Source organism: Aotus nancymaae, unplaced genomic scaffold (assembly GCF_030222135.1).
Source record: "Aotus nancymaae isolate 86718 unplaced genomic scaffold, 86718_ANA_hifiasm-v0.15.2.pri h1tg000003l, whole genome shotgun sequence".
Classification (NCBI taxonomy): domain Eukaryota; kingdom Metazoa; phylum Chordata; class Mammalia; order Primates; family Aotidae; genus Aotus; species Aotus nancymaae.
In genome coordinates, this window is record NW_026988414.1 from 59600201 (window position 1) to 59618616 (window position 18416).

The window sequence follows — 18416 nt, forward strand, 5'->3', positions numbered from 1 at the left end:
TATTCCACAAATGTACAAAATTCATGATTTTTTTTTCACAGAAGATATCTCATGGTATTTTAATTTATTGCCACTAGCCTTCTTATTCTTTCTTGCATTAGGTTATGATACCTAGTTCTAATTAGTGGTAAGCAATGAGTCCTGAAATATATTCAGAATATATCTTAAGCATGTTAGAAAATAAGCACACTGCTTAGAGAGTACAAAGGAGCATCTCACATAAACTCCATTGCCCTGCATGTAGGTCAAAGGTATGAATAAGAAAAGCAGAACAATATACTCCATGAAAGCCAAAGAAAATGAATTAAATCTTGAGGACAGTTATCACTCCATAAGAAAAACACGATATCTGCAGAATATTTATGCAACATATACTGAAATATAAAAATATTTGTGAATGGTAACCAAGAGCTTTTTATACTTTTTGTTCAATATTATGATTAAATGGTGAATATGAGTTGAAACAATCAGGCTACATATTCATATTGAATTAGAATAAGGGTAACAAACATGACAAATCCCTATTTAAATAGTTTGAATAGCAATACTCAGGATTGCAGGAGCTTACATTTCATCTCTATTTTATAGTAATACTTAATACTTGTTAAAAATCCTATTAATTTTTCTTGCTTTACAAAATTGAAATGAATAAAAATATTTCAGAAATTTAATGAGTTTCCTCTATGTACCTAGAAATATCTTAGTGGGCCCTGCTATATTATTTAAGAACATAAAATATGAAACACTGAACGTCCAAACATGAAATTATTTCCCTTTCTGTGTTCTTTGAAATTTTATTTTTCAAGTCACCAGTTTCGCTTTGCTTTTTTATTTTGTTTTTCAAACTCACTTGTGCTGATAAAACAATTCTAAAGGTGGCCTTTACAGATAGTGGCTTTAAGAAAATAGAAAGTTTAAAAATTCAGTGGACCAGATCATAATCCATTAATTTCTTCAGAAAAGAAAAACAACAACAAATTTTAGTGAAGGAAGTTTTTCTTTTAGAAAGTCATTAGGAATTGCTTTCTTGCTGATAAGCCTGTTCTATTTCACTGACAACCTTCTTAATCTGATGCAGTATCTGCCAAACTTTAGAATAAAAATTGCCATCATGTGATGACAAAGAAAAATTATAGTTTCTAAAATTTGAAATTTCTATTACTAAAATATCAATATATGTATATATAACTATGTTAAATTTTATTAATACAGACTATAAATTGGCTTGATATAGCGCCATTGCCTTTTTTAATAGTTTTTAACATGAAACTGCTTTGTATTGGGATGAATGCCTCGTATACTTGGGCAGTTAAATAGATGGACTGCTTCATTTTGACCTTTGGAGAATATATATTGAGTTGGGGGCTCATTTCACTTCTTTTAGCATTTACAACTCTGTCTTCCAATGGCAAATGTGTTTCAAATGTTTTCTAATCAAGTATGCACCTTTACTAAAAGGTCAGCATACTAAAATGCTATATATCAGGGATTAAAATTATGATTCATCTCTCCCATGCAAGAACATCTAATTAGAAATGCTCTACATCCATTCTCTTGGGCCAAAGTTGGCCATGAATATCACAGCACTCACAGAAGGACTATGGCACTCACATACTCAGTTGGCAATACATTCTTTAAAACTTTGTTGACAATATCATTTCTCTTAATATTTTGTACATTTATGGACTTTCAAATGCCCTTTCAGATAATTCTTTAGAGGGTCTGTACTGCAAGCTGAGAAGGCAAAACCAAAAGAGCATTATGTCATTTGTGACTCAACTCAGAAGCTTATTTCTCCAAAGGAATACGCCATTCTACTGTTCTACTCAGTTTCAGAAAATGACAACAAAAACAGCAACAGCAAATCTGAGAAAGACATTGGCTGGAACCAAAAAAGTACACAGCCTTACCAGGAGGTTGCTCAAAACATAATCCTGGAGAAAACTATGTAAAATAAACATTTATAAGTCATAGTAACACCAATGCTGCCTACACAGAATGAGAAACTTACTTGTACACACATAGGAAATAAAAGATTTATTTATAACCACTTAAATTACATGAACCTCATTTTTCTCACTTAAGATAACATTTTGAACATCATTCTATTAAATACATGTAGATCTGCCACATGTTTTAATCATTCACAAAGTGTTTTATTGTATAGCTGTACCACAATTGATTTAGCCTCAGTCATACTGGTGAACATGTATATTGTCTCTGCCTTTCACTATTATTTTTAAAAGTGAGAGTAAATTCTTTTTTTGTGTGTGTAGTCACACATATTTGCTCAATGTGCCTGTATTTGTGTAAAAAATTTATAAAAGTAAACTTACTACCTCAAGAGCTATATAATTTCAAAATATTGTCAAATACTGCCAAATTTCTTTCCAATAATGTTGAAATAGTTTAGGTTTCCACTGATAATTAATGAGTATCCATTTCTTTGACATTGGCCACCAGCGAGTGGCTTCTAACCAATTCATTCTTTTTTGGTACTTTATGATAAAATTATTCACATATCATTCATAATACTGTGAAAGGAAAATAAATCTCAGGACCCCACAAATGACTAAGCCAAAGGGAAAGGTCAAGCTGAGAACTGCCTCTAACAAACTTACCTCCCATTCTATTCCTTAATAAGATAGCTACCAAGATAAAAAAGCCACATACCTCCTTCACAATTTGCCCACAGGAAAGTCCTTGTGGACAAAGAACAGACAGAACTCAGAAAGTCATCCTTCTGCACATGTGAGACAAATGCATATCTGATTGCTTTTCTTGCCCTATTGTTTCTAAGGCATAAGACTAAGGCATAAGTGACTACTCCTTATTCCTATAAATTGTGTATTCAGTAATAGGCTAATCAGAAATCCAAAACACTGTTACTGTTTGTCCCTTATCTACCTATGACCTGGAAGCTCCCTCCCAACTTCAAGTTGTCCCGCCTTTCCAGATTGAACCAATGTATATATCACATATATTGATTGATGTCTCATGTCTCCCTAATGTGTATAAAACCAAGTTGTGCCATGATCACTTTGGACACAGGTCATCAGGACTGCCAGAGGCTGTGTCCTGAGCATATCCTTAACCTTGGCATAATAAACTCTTAAAATTGATAGAGACTTGTCCCAGATAATTTTTGGTTTACATATTGGTGATAACAAAGCTACTCTGAATGGAGGTGGCCCTGTCCTTTGACAAATTTCTTTTTGGTGCTTGATACCATCTTGAGCTATCTTTATAGTTCAAATCAATAGGACAACTTGCTGATGTGGGGGAGATATCCTTCCTTCCAAGAATCCCCCTGACCTCTTAAAATCTAAATTTATCTTTCTGTACAACTCCTTTTCTGAAGTTTTACTTGCTTCCAACAAAGAAGGCATTTTTTTCTGCTTCCATGATAATGGATGACAGGTAACTCCTTTCTGGAGTTTGAGCTCACTTCAACAGGGAAGGCAAGTAAGATTTCTTCCTGCTTCTAAGATGATAGAGAGTAGGCTTCAACCTGAGACCCATTTCTAGGTAAGGAGCTGATTTTTTTTTTCTTAGAAATTCTCCTCAATGAGTAGGTTTAAAATTGAAAACTAGTTGGTCTTAATTTCTCTTTACCACTAGACTCAGTGATCATGTTGGGTTTTTTGTTGTTGTTTTAGTCTTTCTCCTATCATATTTGACCAACTCTATCCAACTTGGTCAAATCCAAATAAGAACTCCAAATTATGGGGAACAAGGCCTCTGAACTGGGTAAAATTTCTTGCAGCTGCAAAAAGAAAAAAAAAATGTGCTTGGTTTCTGTGTTTGCTTCCTGTCTTACTTTCTTACATCCTATTCTTCTTTCCCTTCACCACCTTCAGTACCAAGAAAACATCTAGCAAGGGCTACTAATGACTCAAACTCCTCAAATAACATCAAACAAAGGCCCCACTCACCCCTTTTTAGAATGTTCTGTTTTCTTTGTGGTGTTTCAAGAGTCATGGGCAGATTCTTCTCAGATCTAAAGCTCTGCTCCCCTGTATTGCATTACCTGACCTCATAATAGGCTTTTGGGGAGACCAGAGACTACTTTGTACTGTGAGAGGATATAACCTTGGTGTGTGCAATGATGGACGAGAGCTACAAAGTTAAAGGTGGCTGAGGACAGTTTACAGGGAGTGGTCTTAGCTGTTTTCTTTTCCCTGGCAATGGAGAAGCTGTATGTTTAGCTGTGTTTCTTTTTTTCTTTTTTTTTTTTTCCTCATAACTGCTGGGGAGTTGTTGTTTAGGATCCTAACTCTAGTTCAGAGGTGCATTCCAAGGAGTCTTCACCATTGCTTCCCCCCACCTCAAAAGTCATCTCAATTGACTTGTCTGTATTTGCATGCGGACCGAACTGTTGTTTTCATAGATAAATAAGAGACTGAGTTTCCTTGTCTCCAAAAAGAAAGGGCATTTTTCTCCTCCCAACTGAAAGGCATCCCTGGGTGACAGGAGGTGAAGTGGAAGTGTCTGGAGGCCCGAGGGGAGACTCCTAACAAAATTAGTTTAAAATGGCTTGTTTAGGAAATACATATAGGAGCTTGTCACTCCAGAGAGAGAAACTGAGACGTGTAAGAGGGTGGAAATGACTCAGTAGTGACACATTGTGGAGTCCTGCTTACAGCCACAAGACTTTAACCTGTGACACTAAGCCCTAGGCCATAGCTCAGTTTCTAATTTTAAGAAAAAAATGTGGGAAACAAACCATCTAAGAAAGTAGAAAGACAGGGAATAAAATAACCCTCATCGGGTACTTCATTTTGTTTAATGGTACCTCTACTTGCAAGTGGTTGGATAAGTGGAAAGGCATGACAGGTTTTCTAATACTCCAGCGGTTACACATTAGGTCTGTTCTTGCACACATTTTAAACTGACAGGAAAATTACATCAAGGAAAATTCAGAGCCCGAAGGTTGACCTACAGCTATGGAGTTTCTAAGTTCTCTATCTTTGTGCTTTTTTTCTCCCTGCTTTAAGACTGCTGTTACTTTTCTACTAATATAAAATCCACTGTTTCCATGTAACCATTGCTTTTTATTGTTGTTTGAAAACCGGTAAGTTTGTATTAATATCTCATGGCTAGAATTCTGAAATAAAAGCTATGGGATCTTTGTATGTGTGTGTATGTGTGTATTTATGGGAATGTATACATATTTTGTCTGGTGTTTTTGGCCACAAGGTTCAAAATAGGCTTAAAGAGTACTCGTAAATTAAATAATAAGTCCAAATGCTTTTCAAGTTCACGGGATTTAAATAAAATCTTTAATAAGCTAGCTTTAAAATTGTTGGTAAATTAATATTAGATGTGTCTTAGAAATAGACAGCATATATTTTAGTTTGCATTTATTGATAGAGAGATTTCATACTTATCCCTGCCAAATAAGGTGTAAAAATTTGGCATACAGGTTATTAAACTATAAACCCAGCCAAAACAGAATGATCTTTGCTTGTGTAATATTTGTTAACTTAGACATCAATATCGGTTTAATAAAAACAAATAAATCTTGAATTATTTTCTAAAATAACCATAGATTTAATCTTACAGTTCTTAGATCAACACATAAAATTTACAAAACTGTTGACAGGAAAATAACTTTAAATCATGACTATTGCACTTTTCATAACTAGGCAAAGTATTAAAATAAATTAGGTAAATGTAGTAGAATAAATACTTGTAGATAAATTTGTCATCATTTAGAATCTAAAGTTATATTAATTTAAATAATATATATTTCATTAAATGGGTATTTTTCAATTAAAAACATGCTATTGGGAAACACATTTTCTTAAATAATGGTGTTCCTGTTAAAAGGTGAATAATTTTTGTTTAATTCAAAGTTTATTTAAAGGTTATGTATAAATAAGGTAAAAGGAACTAGAAAATAAGAGAGATGCAAATGTTATCTAAATAAAGAGATATTTTTGGTAACAACATGTAAAGAAAAATAATTTTATGTGAGACAAAATATCTTATATGGTAAATTTTTGTCCAAGAATAAATGACTGGTTGTTTAGGAAAGAGGGATGCTCTGGGTTCACAGCTGAATTCTACCAGATATACAAAGAGGAGCTTGTACCCCTCCTTCTGAAACTATTCCAAACAATACAAAAAGAGGGAATCCTTTCCAAATCATTTTATGAGACCAACATCATCCTGATACCAAAACCTGGCAGAGACTCAACAAAAAAAAGAAAACTTCATGTCAATATTTATAATGAACATAGATACAAAAATCTTCAATAAAATACTGGCAAATTGATTGCAACAGCACATCAAAAAGCTTATCCATCACTATAGAGTAGGCTTCATCCTGGGGATGCAAGGCTGGTTTAACATACTCAAGTCTATAAACATAATCCACCACATAAACAGAACCAAAAACAAAAAACACATGATTATCTCAATAGATGCAGAGAAGGCCTTTGACAAAATCCAACAGCCTTTATGCAAAAACCTCTCAATAAACTAGGTATCAATGGAACATATCTTAAAATAATAAAAGCTATTTACAAGAAACCCACAGCCAATATCATACTGAATGGGCAAAAACCGGGAGCATTCCCTTTGAAATCTGGCACTAGACAAGTATGCCCTCTCTCACCACTCCTATTCAATATAGTATTGGAAGTTCTAGCCAGATCAATCAGGCAAGAAAAAGAAATAAAAGGTATTCAATTAGGAAAGGAGGAAGTCAAATTCTATTTGCAGATAGCATGATTGTATATTTAGAAGACCCCATCATCTCAGCCCAAAATCTCCTTAAACTGATAAGCAACTTCATCAAAGTCTAAGGATATAAAATCAATGGTATAGAAATAACAAGCATTCAAATACAATAATAACAGACTAACAGAGAGCCAAATCAAGAGTGAACTCCCATTCACAGTTGCTACAAAGTGAATAAAATATCTAGGAATACAACTAACAAAGGATGTGAAGGACCTCTACAAGGACAACTACAAACCACTGCTCAAGGAATTAAGAGAGGACACAAATAGATGGAAAAACATTCCATGCTCATGGTTAGGAAGAATCAATATTGTGAAAATGGACATACTGCCCAAAGTAATTTATAGATTCAATGCTAACCCCATCAAGCTACCAATGACCTTCTTCACAGAACTGGAAATAACCAGCTTAAACTTCATATGGAGCCAAAAGAGAGCCCACATAGTGAAGACAATCCTAAGCAAAAAGAACAAAGCTGGAGGCATCACACTACCTGACTTCAAACTATACTACAAGGCTACAGTAATCAAAACAGCATGGTACTGGTACCAAAACAGAGATATAGACCAATGGAACAGAACAGAGGCCTCAGAAGCAATGCCACACATCTACAACCATCTGATCTTTGACAAACCTGACAAAAACAAGCAATGGGGAAATGTTTCACTGTTTAATAAATGGTGTTGGGAAAACTGGCTAGCCATCTGCAGAAAACAGAAACTGGGCCCTTTCCTGACACCTTACACTAAAATTAACTCCAGATGGATTAAAGACTTAAGCATAAGACCTAATGCCATAAAAACCCAAGAAGAAAACCTAGGCAAAACCATTCAGGACATAGGCATAGGCAATACAAAATACAAAATACCTTATATTTTGAAATATTAGTTATCACTTTGGATAAATGAATGACATATTTTACAATGACCTGTAATTTTATTTTGTAATATCCAGTATTTTAAATTCTTTATATTTGACAAACTTTCCAAAATCAAATTCTAACTTCAGTTCTCATTAATTTTTTGATATTAGTACCTTGAAGTCCAAAAGAGACAGATTTGGCTTATTTGATACAATGAAATCATACAGAAAGTATTGTCAAATATGATTCAGTCTTTAACTTTCTTTGCATTAAATTTATATAAATGTGTTATTAGTATGTTTCAGAATTTTATGAAATATCTGTGATTCTGATGTATCTTAGCATATGTCATCAGTAGTAGTAATAATTATTATCTAAAATTGTTGTATGTTATAGAAGTAACCAAATTTCATTGTCCACTGTGCCTTTAAATATAATGAAGACTTGTCATCCACAGTTGTTTTACTTGTCTCCTTTTCAAAAGGAGATTTTATAAAAGCAGCTAAAGACATGGACAGGTGCTCTTAAATCCAGGTTTCCAATAACTTTGGAGATTATGACACCAGAATAGAGAAAAGTCTTCCAAGACTCTGATGGAGAGCTAAAATGTTAATGAATATCAAGAAGAACAGGAGTTAATTAACTGCAAGGACTGAATTAATAGAAGACTGAAATAATTTCTTTATGACTTTTTGCTTCAAATTGTGCTGATCCTTTGTTTTCAAGAGACAATAAAACTTTTCCTTTAATCTGTTTACAGCTTTCAGCAATTGAGTAAAGGATAGTCTTATAAGCAAAATTAGGAGCATATTTCTCTCTATCTGATTTCTCCAATATTTGGAAATTAGTTGTAAATATTCTTCTTATGGCAATATAGTCATTTGCATAAATGCAGAAAAAATCTTTTTTCTTTTATAATAGGACACAATTGGATAAACTGGTTATTTTACCTAAGCTTTGACTGGAATGGCATGCTTTCATGTACAAACTCCTTTAAGTAATCAAAGTTGACTTATAGAGCCAATAAAAGCCCCGTAGGAAAGCTGGCCTTATATCTTTGTGTGTACAGTCCCAGTGCAGGTTAGTGACCTGTGGTAAATAAAGAATGTCACTTTCTTTCAGGCCCAGGAGCCTCAAGTTTTCTTGGGACCTTGAGATGAGGAATTCACCCAATAAATACTGGTATTTGCAGGCAAAGGTTGGGCTTAAGTCATTAAAGTAGAATCTGGTACTCCTTATGGAATAAAGTTTCAGCAAAGCCCTTAAGTTCTGTTTTTTCTCTTTTCTCATCCCTTTTTTTCATTTTCTTTTTTCTTTTCTTAGTTTTTTGTTTGTTTGTTTGTTTGTTATCCCTTTTGTAAGAGAGGAGCCCATATGGCAAATAATTATTGTTGCCAACTTGATGCAAATACTCTGGAAAAGTATAGTAAGACTAACACTTATTTTGCAAATAAATTTGTCCTATTATTTGCCTTTAGTGAAAACAGAGCTATAGAGAGAAAAAAATATGTTTCAAAATAAACTACAGTACCCTTGTTATTAGATTCTAGTCTTGCCTAATGTTTTCCAGTTTTTATTATTTTCTTCAGTTTGGACTGAATTCTAAAATTCTTCCTTGCTACAAGTCTCCAAAATAATATTTTGAATTTTTTTCTTTATTCCTTCCTTTTCCCCCCATTTCTCCTGATTTTAAATCACTAAAAATTAAGCTGTGCTTTCTTAAAGCCCTTTGAGCTGGAGTTAGACAACTTAAACAGAAGAAAATAACAGTAACCTATATAATACATAAAACACTTTCATACCTGCCTACAGATGTATGAACTTCCAGGGTGTTTTGTTTGCTTGTTTGTTTGTTTATTGTTGCTTTTCTCCTTTCCTCCCTCCTTTCCCATTTTCTCTTTGTAGCATGTGAGACTTCACAATCACTCTAAAAATGAGCTTTCCTTATAATATGGGACCTACCTGCCTAGAAATAAACCATCCTAGCCATGAGAGATCAGACTACACCTGAGACTAGAGACTTGTTTTCTTCTAAAATGTCTTCTTTGAAAGATTTTAAAAAGAAAAGGGGATAAATGGGCCAGGTGCAGTGGCTCACACCTGTAATCCCAGCACTTTGGGAGGCTGAGGTGGGTGGATCATGAGGTCAAGAGATCGAGACCATCCTGGTCAACATGGTGAAACCCTGTCTCTACTAAAAATACAAAAATTAGCTGGGCATGGTGGCGCATGCCTGTAGTCCCAGCTACTCGGGAGGCTAAGGCAGGAGAATTGCTTGAACCCAGGAGGCGGAGGTTGTGGTGAGCCGAGATCGCGCCATTGCACTCCAGCCTGGGTAACAAGAGTGAAACTCTGTCTCAAAAAAAAAAAAAGAAAAGGGGAGAAATGTGCAAAAAAAAAAAAAAAAAAAATCTTGGGACCCAAAAATTCCTAAGCCAAGGGGAAAAGTTAGGCTGAACATAGGCTTGGGCAAACCTGCCTCCCATGTAATTCCTGAATAAGATAAAAAAGTTACGTACCTCCCTCACAATTTGCTCACAAGTAATTCCTTTTACACAAAAGACAGATAGAACTTAAAGTCATTCCTCTGTTCATGTGAGACAAATGCATATCTGATTGCTTCCTTTCCCTTATTGTTTCACTAAGCCACACTAAGGCATAAGTGACTATTCCTGCAAATTGTGTATTCGTAAAAGGCTAATCAGAAACTCAAAACACTTGACTGTCTTTTATCTACTCATGATCTGGAAGACATTCCCCACTTCAAGTTGTCCCACCTTTCTGGATTGAGCCAATGTACATGCTACATATATTGACTGATGTCTAATGTCTCCCTAAAATGTATAAAACCAAGCTGTGCCCTGATCACCTTGGGCATATATCATCAGGACCTCCTGAGGCCATGTTATGGGCACATTCTTAACTTTGGCAAAACAAACTTTCCAAATTGAATGAAACTTGTCTTAGATACATTTTGGTTTACAGCGCATATACATGTGTATGTGCACAAGCACATTGTATATTGTGCATTGTAAAAAAACAACAACAAAAAATACTACATTTCAATAGTAAACTATGTATCCTCATAATGTAGCCTTCCAGGTTATCAGTTTCTAATCCTACCCTAATCTTTGAGTTATTGTGCAACTTTTTATAAGTCTTGGCAACTGAAAGATAAGATATGTAAATTCTGTCCTGTTAAAGATTTAAGTAACTTGGAATTCCCAAAGTCAGTTTTGTCTCCATATAATTCACTTAATATTTTTACTCATAAATTTGTGATCTCTTGACTTTTTTTAACCACTTAAAACATATGTCTAGTTCTTATTTATCATTTGATAAAACAAGTTTTAACAGGGTTTATTTTTATATCTGTAAGTTATGACTGTATCTTTCCAAAAAATTATATTTTAATAATATATTTACATATATACACACATTATGTAGTATGTTTGTGTGTACATATGTGTATATATACATGTATCATCCATATTATGGTTATTTACATCTTTATGTATCTACTGAATTATCCATATTTTAAACATTTGTGTTAAGAAAAAATTGCTGTAGACAGAGTTACACAGGCAAGAAAGATTTATTTGAAATTATTGCAATACAGATCAAGACTATTATTGCAATAGGGGAGAGAGAGAGAATTCAGCTCCAACAAAAAAAAAGGTGGGGACTTTTTACAGTGCTGGTATGAGCTAGTGCAGAAGTATTGGGTAGTTTAGGGGAGAGGTTGGTCAGTGTGTTCAGGACATCTGTATTTGCTAATTGGTGTTTAGGATCCTACTCTCCCACAGAGACTGGGAGAAAGAGGTTAATGTTCTTAATGATTACATTACAAAGGGATGCTTCTCAGTTCCTTGAGAAAGACATTTCTTTGTTATGAAACTGGCAAAAGACTAGAAGAATAATTACATCTCAAAGGGACAGAAAAGTAATTTATAGTTGCAAGTTTTATAAAGTAAATGCTCAAAGAAAAGGGGTGTCAGAGGCCTGCAGTAAGGGAAAATGCTGTACAAAGTTTAGTGGAATTGAGTGAACAGTAAGGCTATTCTGGTCATTTACTTAGGATCACGCAGCAAGCTAATAATTGAACCTTAATTCTCAAGTAGTCTGCTGTCTTCTATTGAGAACATCTATTATTATTTTTCAGTACTCAGCATTTCATTTTTGTCTTGGCAATTCTGCATCTGTTATCATCAAAACTGATAAAGCAATTATTTACTCTACCAGCCTTCCATAGTTATAAGGCTTAGTACATTATAAAGGTTCTATAAATCACTTATGTTCATCTTGTGATCTAAATACAACTTAGGTGAGCAAGGAGGGGATTTTCAGATTTCATCTTAAGAAGGATGACAGCAAGAGCTACATCTAACTGCAACCAGGTATGATAACTGAAAGACTTGCTGGGTCACTTAGTGGCTGGGAGGTGGTATAAGCTGGCAGGAGTAAATTCAAGAATGAATTGGATATTATTTTAGCATTTCTCCTAGCCTCCAAAGTTTGTTCTTTGGTTCTTCTGAATACTGGCAAGTCATTTTTCAAATAATTAACTAGAATGTGTTTTCCATATTTGCAATTATGAAGATGACACTATCCTACTTAGTAACCGCCTCCACAACAAAAAGGAAGTTAAAACCTTACTTTTAAGAAAGAAAAAAAATCTGGATAGTCGCTCCACCCTTATAAATATTACTACCACCTTAAGGGAAATAAATCTGTATGTGTGCATTTTAAATTATTTTCTCATTTATCTAACCCACCTAGTTTTTATAATTATTTTACCTTTCTAGGATGAGTTTTTTTTTAAAAACAATGCTTTTACAGGTAACTCCTACAGTTATCTTTATCAAGAAAATAACATAATACCAGGGTAGTGATTTGAATAGTCAATGTTTTATTAACCAGTCTATGAGTTCCTTCAATGTGTTGGTATATTTTCAAAATACAAAAAACAAAAGAAATTTTAATTGGAAAGTAAGATTTTCATACTGTGAATCTTGGCAGACAAATGCTTAAAGTGAAAATTTTATAAGCAAGCTTCAAAGTTGTAAATATGGGCAATCCTTCTGATTACTCAGCCATTTAGCAGTTACTCGGTTTTCTAAAAATCCAATAGAGAGACTATTTGAAAGAAATTTACCTCTTTGAAGCTTAATTCTATTTTAATTACCTAGGGATTTCAGAAGCTTCATAATATTGACCCTGCTGTATTACACTAGCTTGAACTCCATGCCATTGTAAGTGCTTCTCTTTGCAGCATCTGATCTTTGTTATTTTTTGAATTTTAGAAAAAATTTTGAGTAGTCATAAAATATATATAACATAGTTTTATTATTTTATCCATTGCTAGATATACAGTTCACTGACATGAAGTACAATCATCCCTCCATATCTGCATTTAGTTATGGATGCAGAAGGCTTCAATATGAAGGGTAAACTATTTATTGAAAAATGTGTGTATAAGTGGAGCCATGGAGTTCAAACTCATGTTGTTCAAGGGTCAGCTGCACAGCTATATTGTTGTGAAACCATCACAACCATCTGTCTCCAGAACTTTTCATCTTGTGAAACTGAACCTCTGTATTCCTTAAACAATAACTCCCATTCCTTACTCCCATCAGCCCCTGGCAACCACAATTCTATTTTTTGTATCTTTGGATTTGATTCTTCTTTCTTATATAAGTAGAATCTTAAATAAGGTAGAAAATCTATATAAGGTACCTTATATAAATGGAAACTTATTTAAGGTAAGAACTTTATATAAGATACCTTATATAAATGGAAAATTATTGAAAGTAGGAGCTTTATATAAGGTACCTTATATAAAATTTCACTTATATAAGGTAAGCTTCCACTTACATAAAGTAGACGAAAACCTACATAAAACACCTTATGTAAGTGGAGTCATACAATGTTGCCCTTTTGTAACTGGTTTATTTTACTTAGCACAATGTTTTCAATATTCATCTGTGTTGTAGCATAGGTCAACATTTTGTTTTTTATTTAAGTTTGAATCACCTGTTATTCTATATGTATATAATATTTTGTTTATACATTTATCTGTTGATGAACGCATGTGTTGCTTCCTCTTTGATCAGTTTTAAATAATACTACTATAAACATGGGTATATAGATATTTGTTTATGTCTGTTAATTGAACTATTTTGGGGGTATACCTAGAAGTGGGATTGCTGCATCATATGGTAAGTTATATTTAATTTTTGAGGAACAATCTTAATGATTTATGTACCCACTGTCCTATTTTACATTCCTTTCAGCAATGTACCAGCTTTCCTATTTCTCCACACCCTCATCAAATTGTTATTTTTTTTCTTTTTTGATTATAGCCATCCTATTTGGTATGAAGTGGGATCTCATTGTGGTTTTATTTGCATTTCTCCAATCATTAGTGATATTGAACATCTTTTCATGTGCTTTCTGAAAATTTGAATATCTGCTTTGAAGAAATGGCTATTCAAGTCCTCTGGCTATTTTTTAATAAAGTTGTTTTGTTGTTGTTGTTGTTGTTGTTATCATCATCATTATCGTTGAGTTTAAAAAGTTATCTATATATTCTGGTCATTGACCCCAATAAAATATGTAATTTATATTTTCTCCCATTCTGTGAGTTGCCCTTTTACTTTGTTGATACTGTCTTTTGATGCACTTTCTTTTCTTTTCTTTCTTTTTTTTTTTGATGAAGTAGTTTGTCTATTTTTGTGTTTATTGCTCATGCTTTTGGTATAACATCTTAGAAATAATTACAAATCTAATATCATAACAATTTTGGCTATGTTTACTTCTAAGGGCTTTATAGTTTTAACTATTAAGTTTGGGTCTTTGATCCAATTTGTATTCATTCCTGTGGTGTTAGCAAAATCTAACTTTATTTTTTTGCATTTGGATATCCAATTTTTCCAAGTCCATTTATTAAAAAGACTATCTTTTTCCCCATTTAATGGTCTTGGCAACCTTGTTGAAGATAATTTGATGATAAATGCAAGGATGTGCTTCTGTCTGCCTAAGCACACCTATAGCACACTATTTTGATTACTGTAGCTTTGTAGTAAGGGTAGAAATTTGAGAGTGAATCTTACAGCTTTGCTCTTCTTTTTCATGTTTCTTTGGGCTATTTAGGGTTCTTTGAGAATTCTAACAAACTTTAGAATGAATTAAGAAAGATATTTTTATTTCTACAAAAAGTTGTGATTTTGATATAGTATAAAATCTATAGTTTGGGGATAGTATTGACATTTTCACAATATTAAGTCTTTCAGTCAATGAACGGGATTTATTTCCATTTATTTATGCTTTAATTAATTTCTTTCTGATTTTTTTAGTTTTTATTTTACAAGTTTTATATGACTCTAGTTAAATAAACACCTCAGTATTTTATTCTTTTTGATGATATTGTAAATATAATTGTTTAAAAAGGGTATTTTATTCACTTTGAGAGTTAATTTGCTATGAAAAAGCTTTATGAGAGAATTCCAGTAATTCCATAGTAAAACTGGAAACAGGGCTCAAATGGGATAAATGACCTAGCCAAGTTTATTCTGGGTATTGTCAAACCAGAGTAAGTATAAGAGTTCACAAATTTCATTCTCTGTTTAGATGTCTCTATAGTTTATTTACAACTCTGGTGTAGCACTTGAAAATGGAGACATAATATGAAAGCTAAAATTAAAGCTTTCTAAAGTTGAAACCACTATATCCCCATTGAGAAAACCCTAATATTTTCTGGATACACTCAAGAATTATTACATTCCTGGCTTGAGATTTTAATAATTATTGCTGGCATGCAAACAATTAAAGTTAATGCAAATTTTCAGAAACATTACAATGTAATTGATTTTACTTATCTTCATCTCCAAATTAATAATATGAAGACTGGTAAGCATTTTAAAAGTAAAAAATTTTAAATATCCCAGAATCTATCAGTTATTAATGAAATGTGTTTTAACAGTTATTTTTGTAATAAAGCATATTATTTGTAGCATCAAATTTACAAATGTTTCTCTTACTGATCATATACCATGCTTGCAATTGTTTGATGATAGTTTTTCTCAGCAAGTCTGGTTGGAAATTAAATTGGTCCAAGCATTGTTAATATCAAGATGGCAATATGCATCAATAGCCTCAATAAAGTCCAAACACTCTATCTGACTTATATAAAAAATGGAAATAATGAAGTGCTTTTATGAATTGCCCATTGAAGGAAAGGTATTGACTTATTTTTTATAACAGCATATTGGAAACTCAAAATTATGTTGCTGAAAAAAATTGCAAGTTGAAATGGTAAAATATGATCAAGTAAAAATTCAGGATAAACTATTATATAAGCATATTATCCTATTTTGTGAAATAAGCTAAAGCAAACACATGACATACTATGAACACATACACACTAAAGTGAACAGACCTGAAAGATGGTCATTTTTTTCTTCCTCCTCTCATTAGGAGAAAAATAAAAGATATATTCAAATATATAAATGTTGACTGTCAATGCATATTAAGATCATAGTTGATAGTAATTTTTAAAGTAGATTTTTATGGTTTAGAAATTTGATGAAATAACCAAATCCTACAAGCACTTTTAAATATAAATTTTTTTAAGATAAAAATTTTATATTTATACTTTCTGTAATTAAATCTCTTAGGTTTCAATTTTTCAAATTAAGGTTTCCTCAGAATATTAGAAAATCTTTTCACATATTATATATAGCCACTTTACAGAAGGCTTAATCCTAAATTAATAAAATGTAATTTTCAAAACTAACCACATGGGTATTTCTGCCAACATAAAACACAAAACAGCAAATCTTTACTTCCTCTTCCTGCCAAATAATTTCCACTATTCTTCAATGGTTTTATTTATGGCTAGCTTTCTATATTGGCAATGCCTCTTTCTCTACATTTTTTTCCTGAAATATGCAATTGTTAAGAGATGTAAGGGCATTATGCTGATTATTTTTCATAGTGAATACTGTTGTTGATATTTCATGATTTGCTGATTTTGGTTTTTCTCTGTAGAGAGGGTGTAAAGATTTCCCTGAAAGGCTTTGACAGCAGGTTTCTGTGCTATCCTATGCAGAGTACAACTTCTGAATATTTAATAAGAAGAGCTGATTAGCTGCAAACGGTAGTAAGCTTCCCTCTTTTCCCTAAATACCTTTTAAAGGTTTATTTTAATATAATTAATTGTCTTGCCCCATGTTACATTTAAAGTTAGGCCCAAATTAAGAAAAAATTAAAGTATTTTAGGCACTTTTGTTTAATGGGAGAGAGGAAATAGAACATAGATTAGTTAGAGACAAGCAATTCTTTAAAAAATACAGTTTTTGATATCTTTGAATAAGGGAGACCTCATTCAGGTGGGGTTTTTCACACAAAGGACAAAAAGAAAACTGAATGCAATGCTAAAGGTATAATTACATACATGCTGGATTCTGAATTAAATGGCATTCTCAAAGTTCTGAAGTAAATGTCTGAAATTTTGTCATCTCGTGCTGACCAATACTCTTCACAAAATCATAACACGTGTGAGATGGATGGGAGTTCAGACATCCTGTATTTCAAATACATTGCTTTATAGCTATGGAATCTGAGGTTCAAGAAAACAAAATAACATGCATTCTTCAGCGTTAGTTTTCTGAAGAATACCAAAGTACCTTTCTTCTCTAATGTACCTCAGATCATTTAAGGTATTTATTTTCAAAGAGATAGATATATTTCAAGGAGACATTTGGTTCAGCCTGTTTCAAAAATAAAATCTTGCCCTGATATTGATGTCCTTATAACCCTTAGTTCATATGTAGACATTTCAGAGCATGTAATTTGAAACAAATTTGTTTTTGCTGTTTGTTGAACACTATAAATAGTTAAAAGACCTTCCTACATATGTAATTTTTAATAGGTATTGGGAGCTGCACATTTGATGTTTTAAAATAATAAAAAATTGTATAGCTCAAAGATAAAAGTTTTAATAATAGTTACTTTTTCACACATTTTATTTCATAATCAAGTTTTAAAAATATGCACATATAGATTATTCTTTAAAAAAGATTCAGTCATATTTCCTATGTTTTTTCCTTATATGGCAATTGTATTCCATGTATATTTTATCCTTATATGTAATTATATAAAAGTAATATTTATTAGAACAATAAACTTTTAAAATATGTCTTAAAGGCAGTGTTAAAAAATAAAATCAGGGGCTGGACAAGATGGCTAATTAGAAGCAACTGCAATCTGCAGCGCTCATGGAGAAGAATAAAAATGCCAGTGAATTCTATACCTTCCACTTAGGTATCCAGGTTCTCACACTGGGAACAGCTAGGCAGTCAGTGTGACCCATGGGAACAAGGAAAAGCAGGGTGGGGTGATAGCCCACTGGGGAGCAACATGGAGCAAGGGGACCTCTCACCCTCAGCCAAGAAAGGTGGTGAGTAATTGTGTCACTTGCCCAGGAAACCACAATTTTCCAACTGATCTTTGCAACCCATGGATCAGGAGACCCCCATGTGAGCCCATGCCACCAGGGCCTTAGTTCTAAAGTACAGAGCTGTGCAGGCTCTTGGCAACTGCTTGGGCATGCATGGAGATGCAGGGGTTTTTGCATACTCCAGCCCACTAATTCTAGTGAAACAGGAGATCTGTCCATATCTGTAGGAAGGAGGCTGAAGACAGGAAGCCAAGTGGCATTGTTCTGTGGGCCCTGCTACCACAGCACCTCACAAGTTAAGTCCCACTGACTTGAGATTCCAACCAGCCAGTGGCAGCAGGAGAG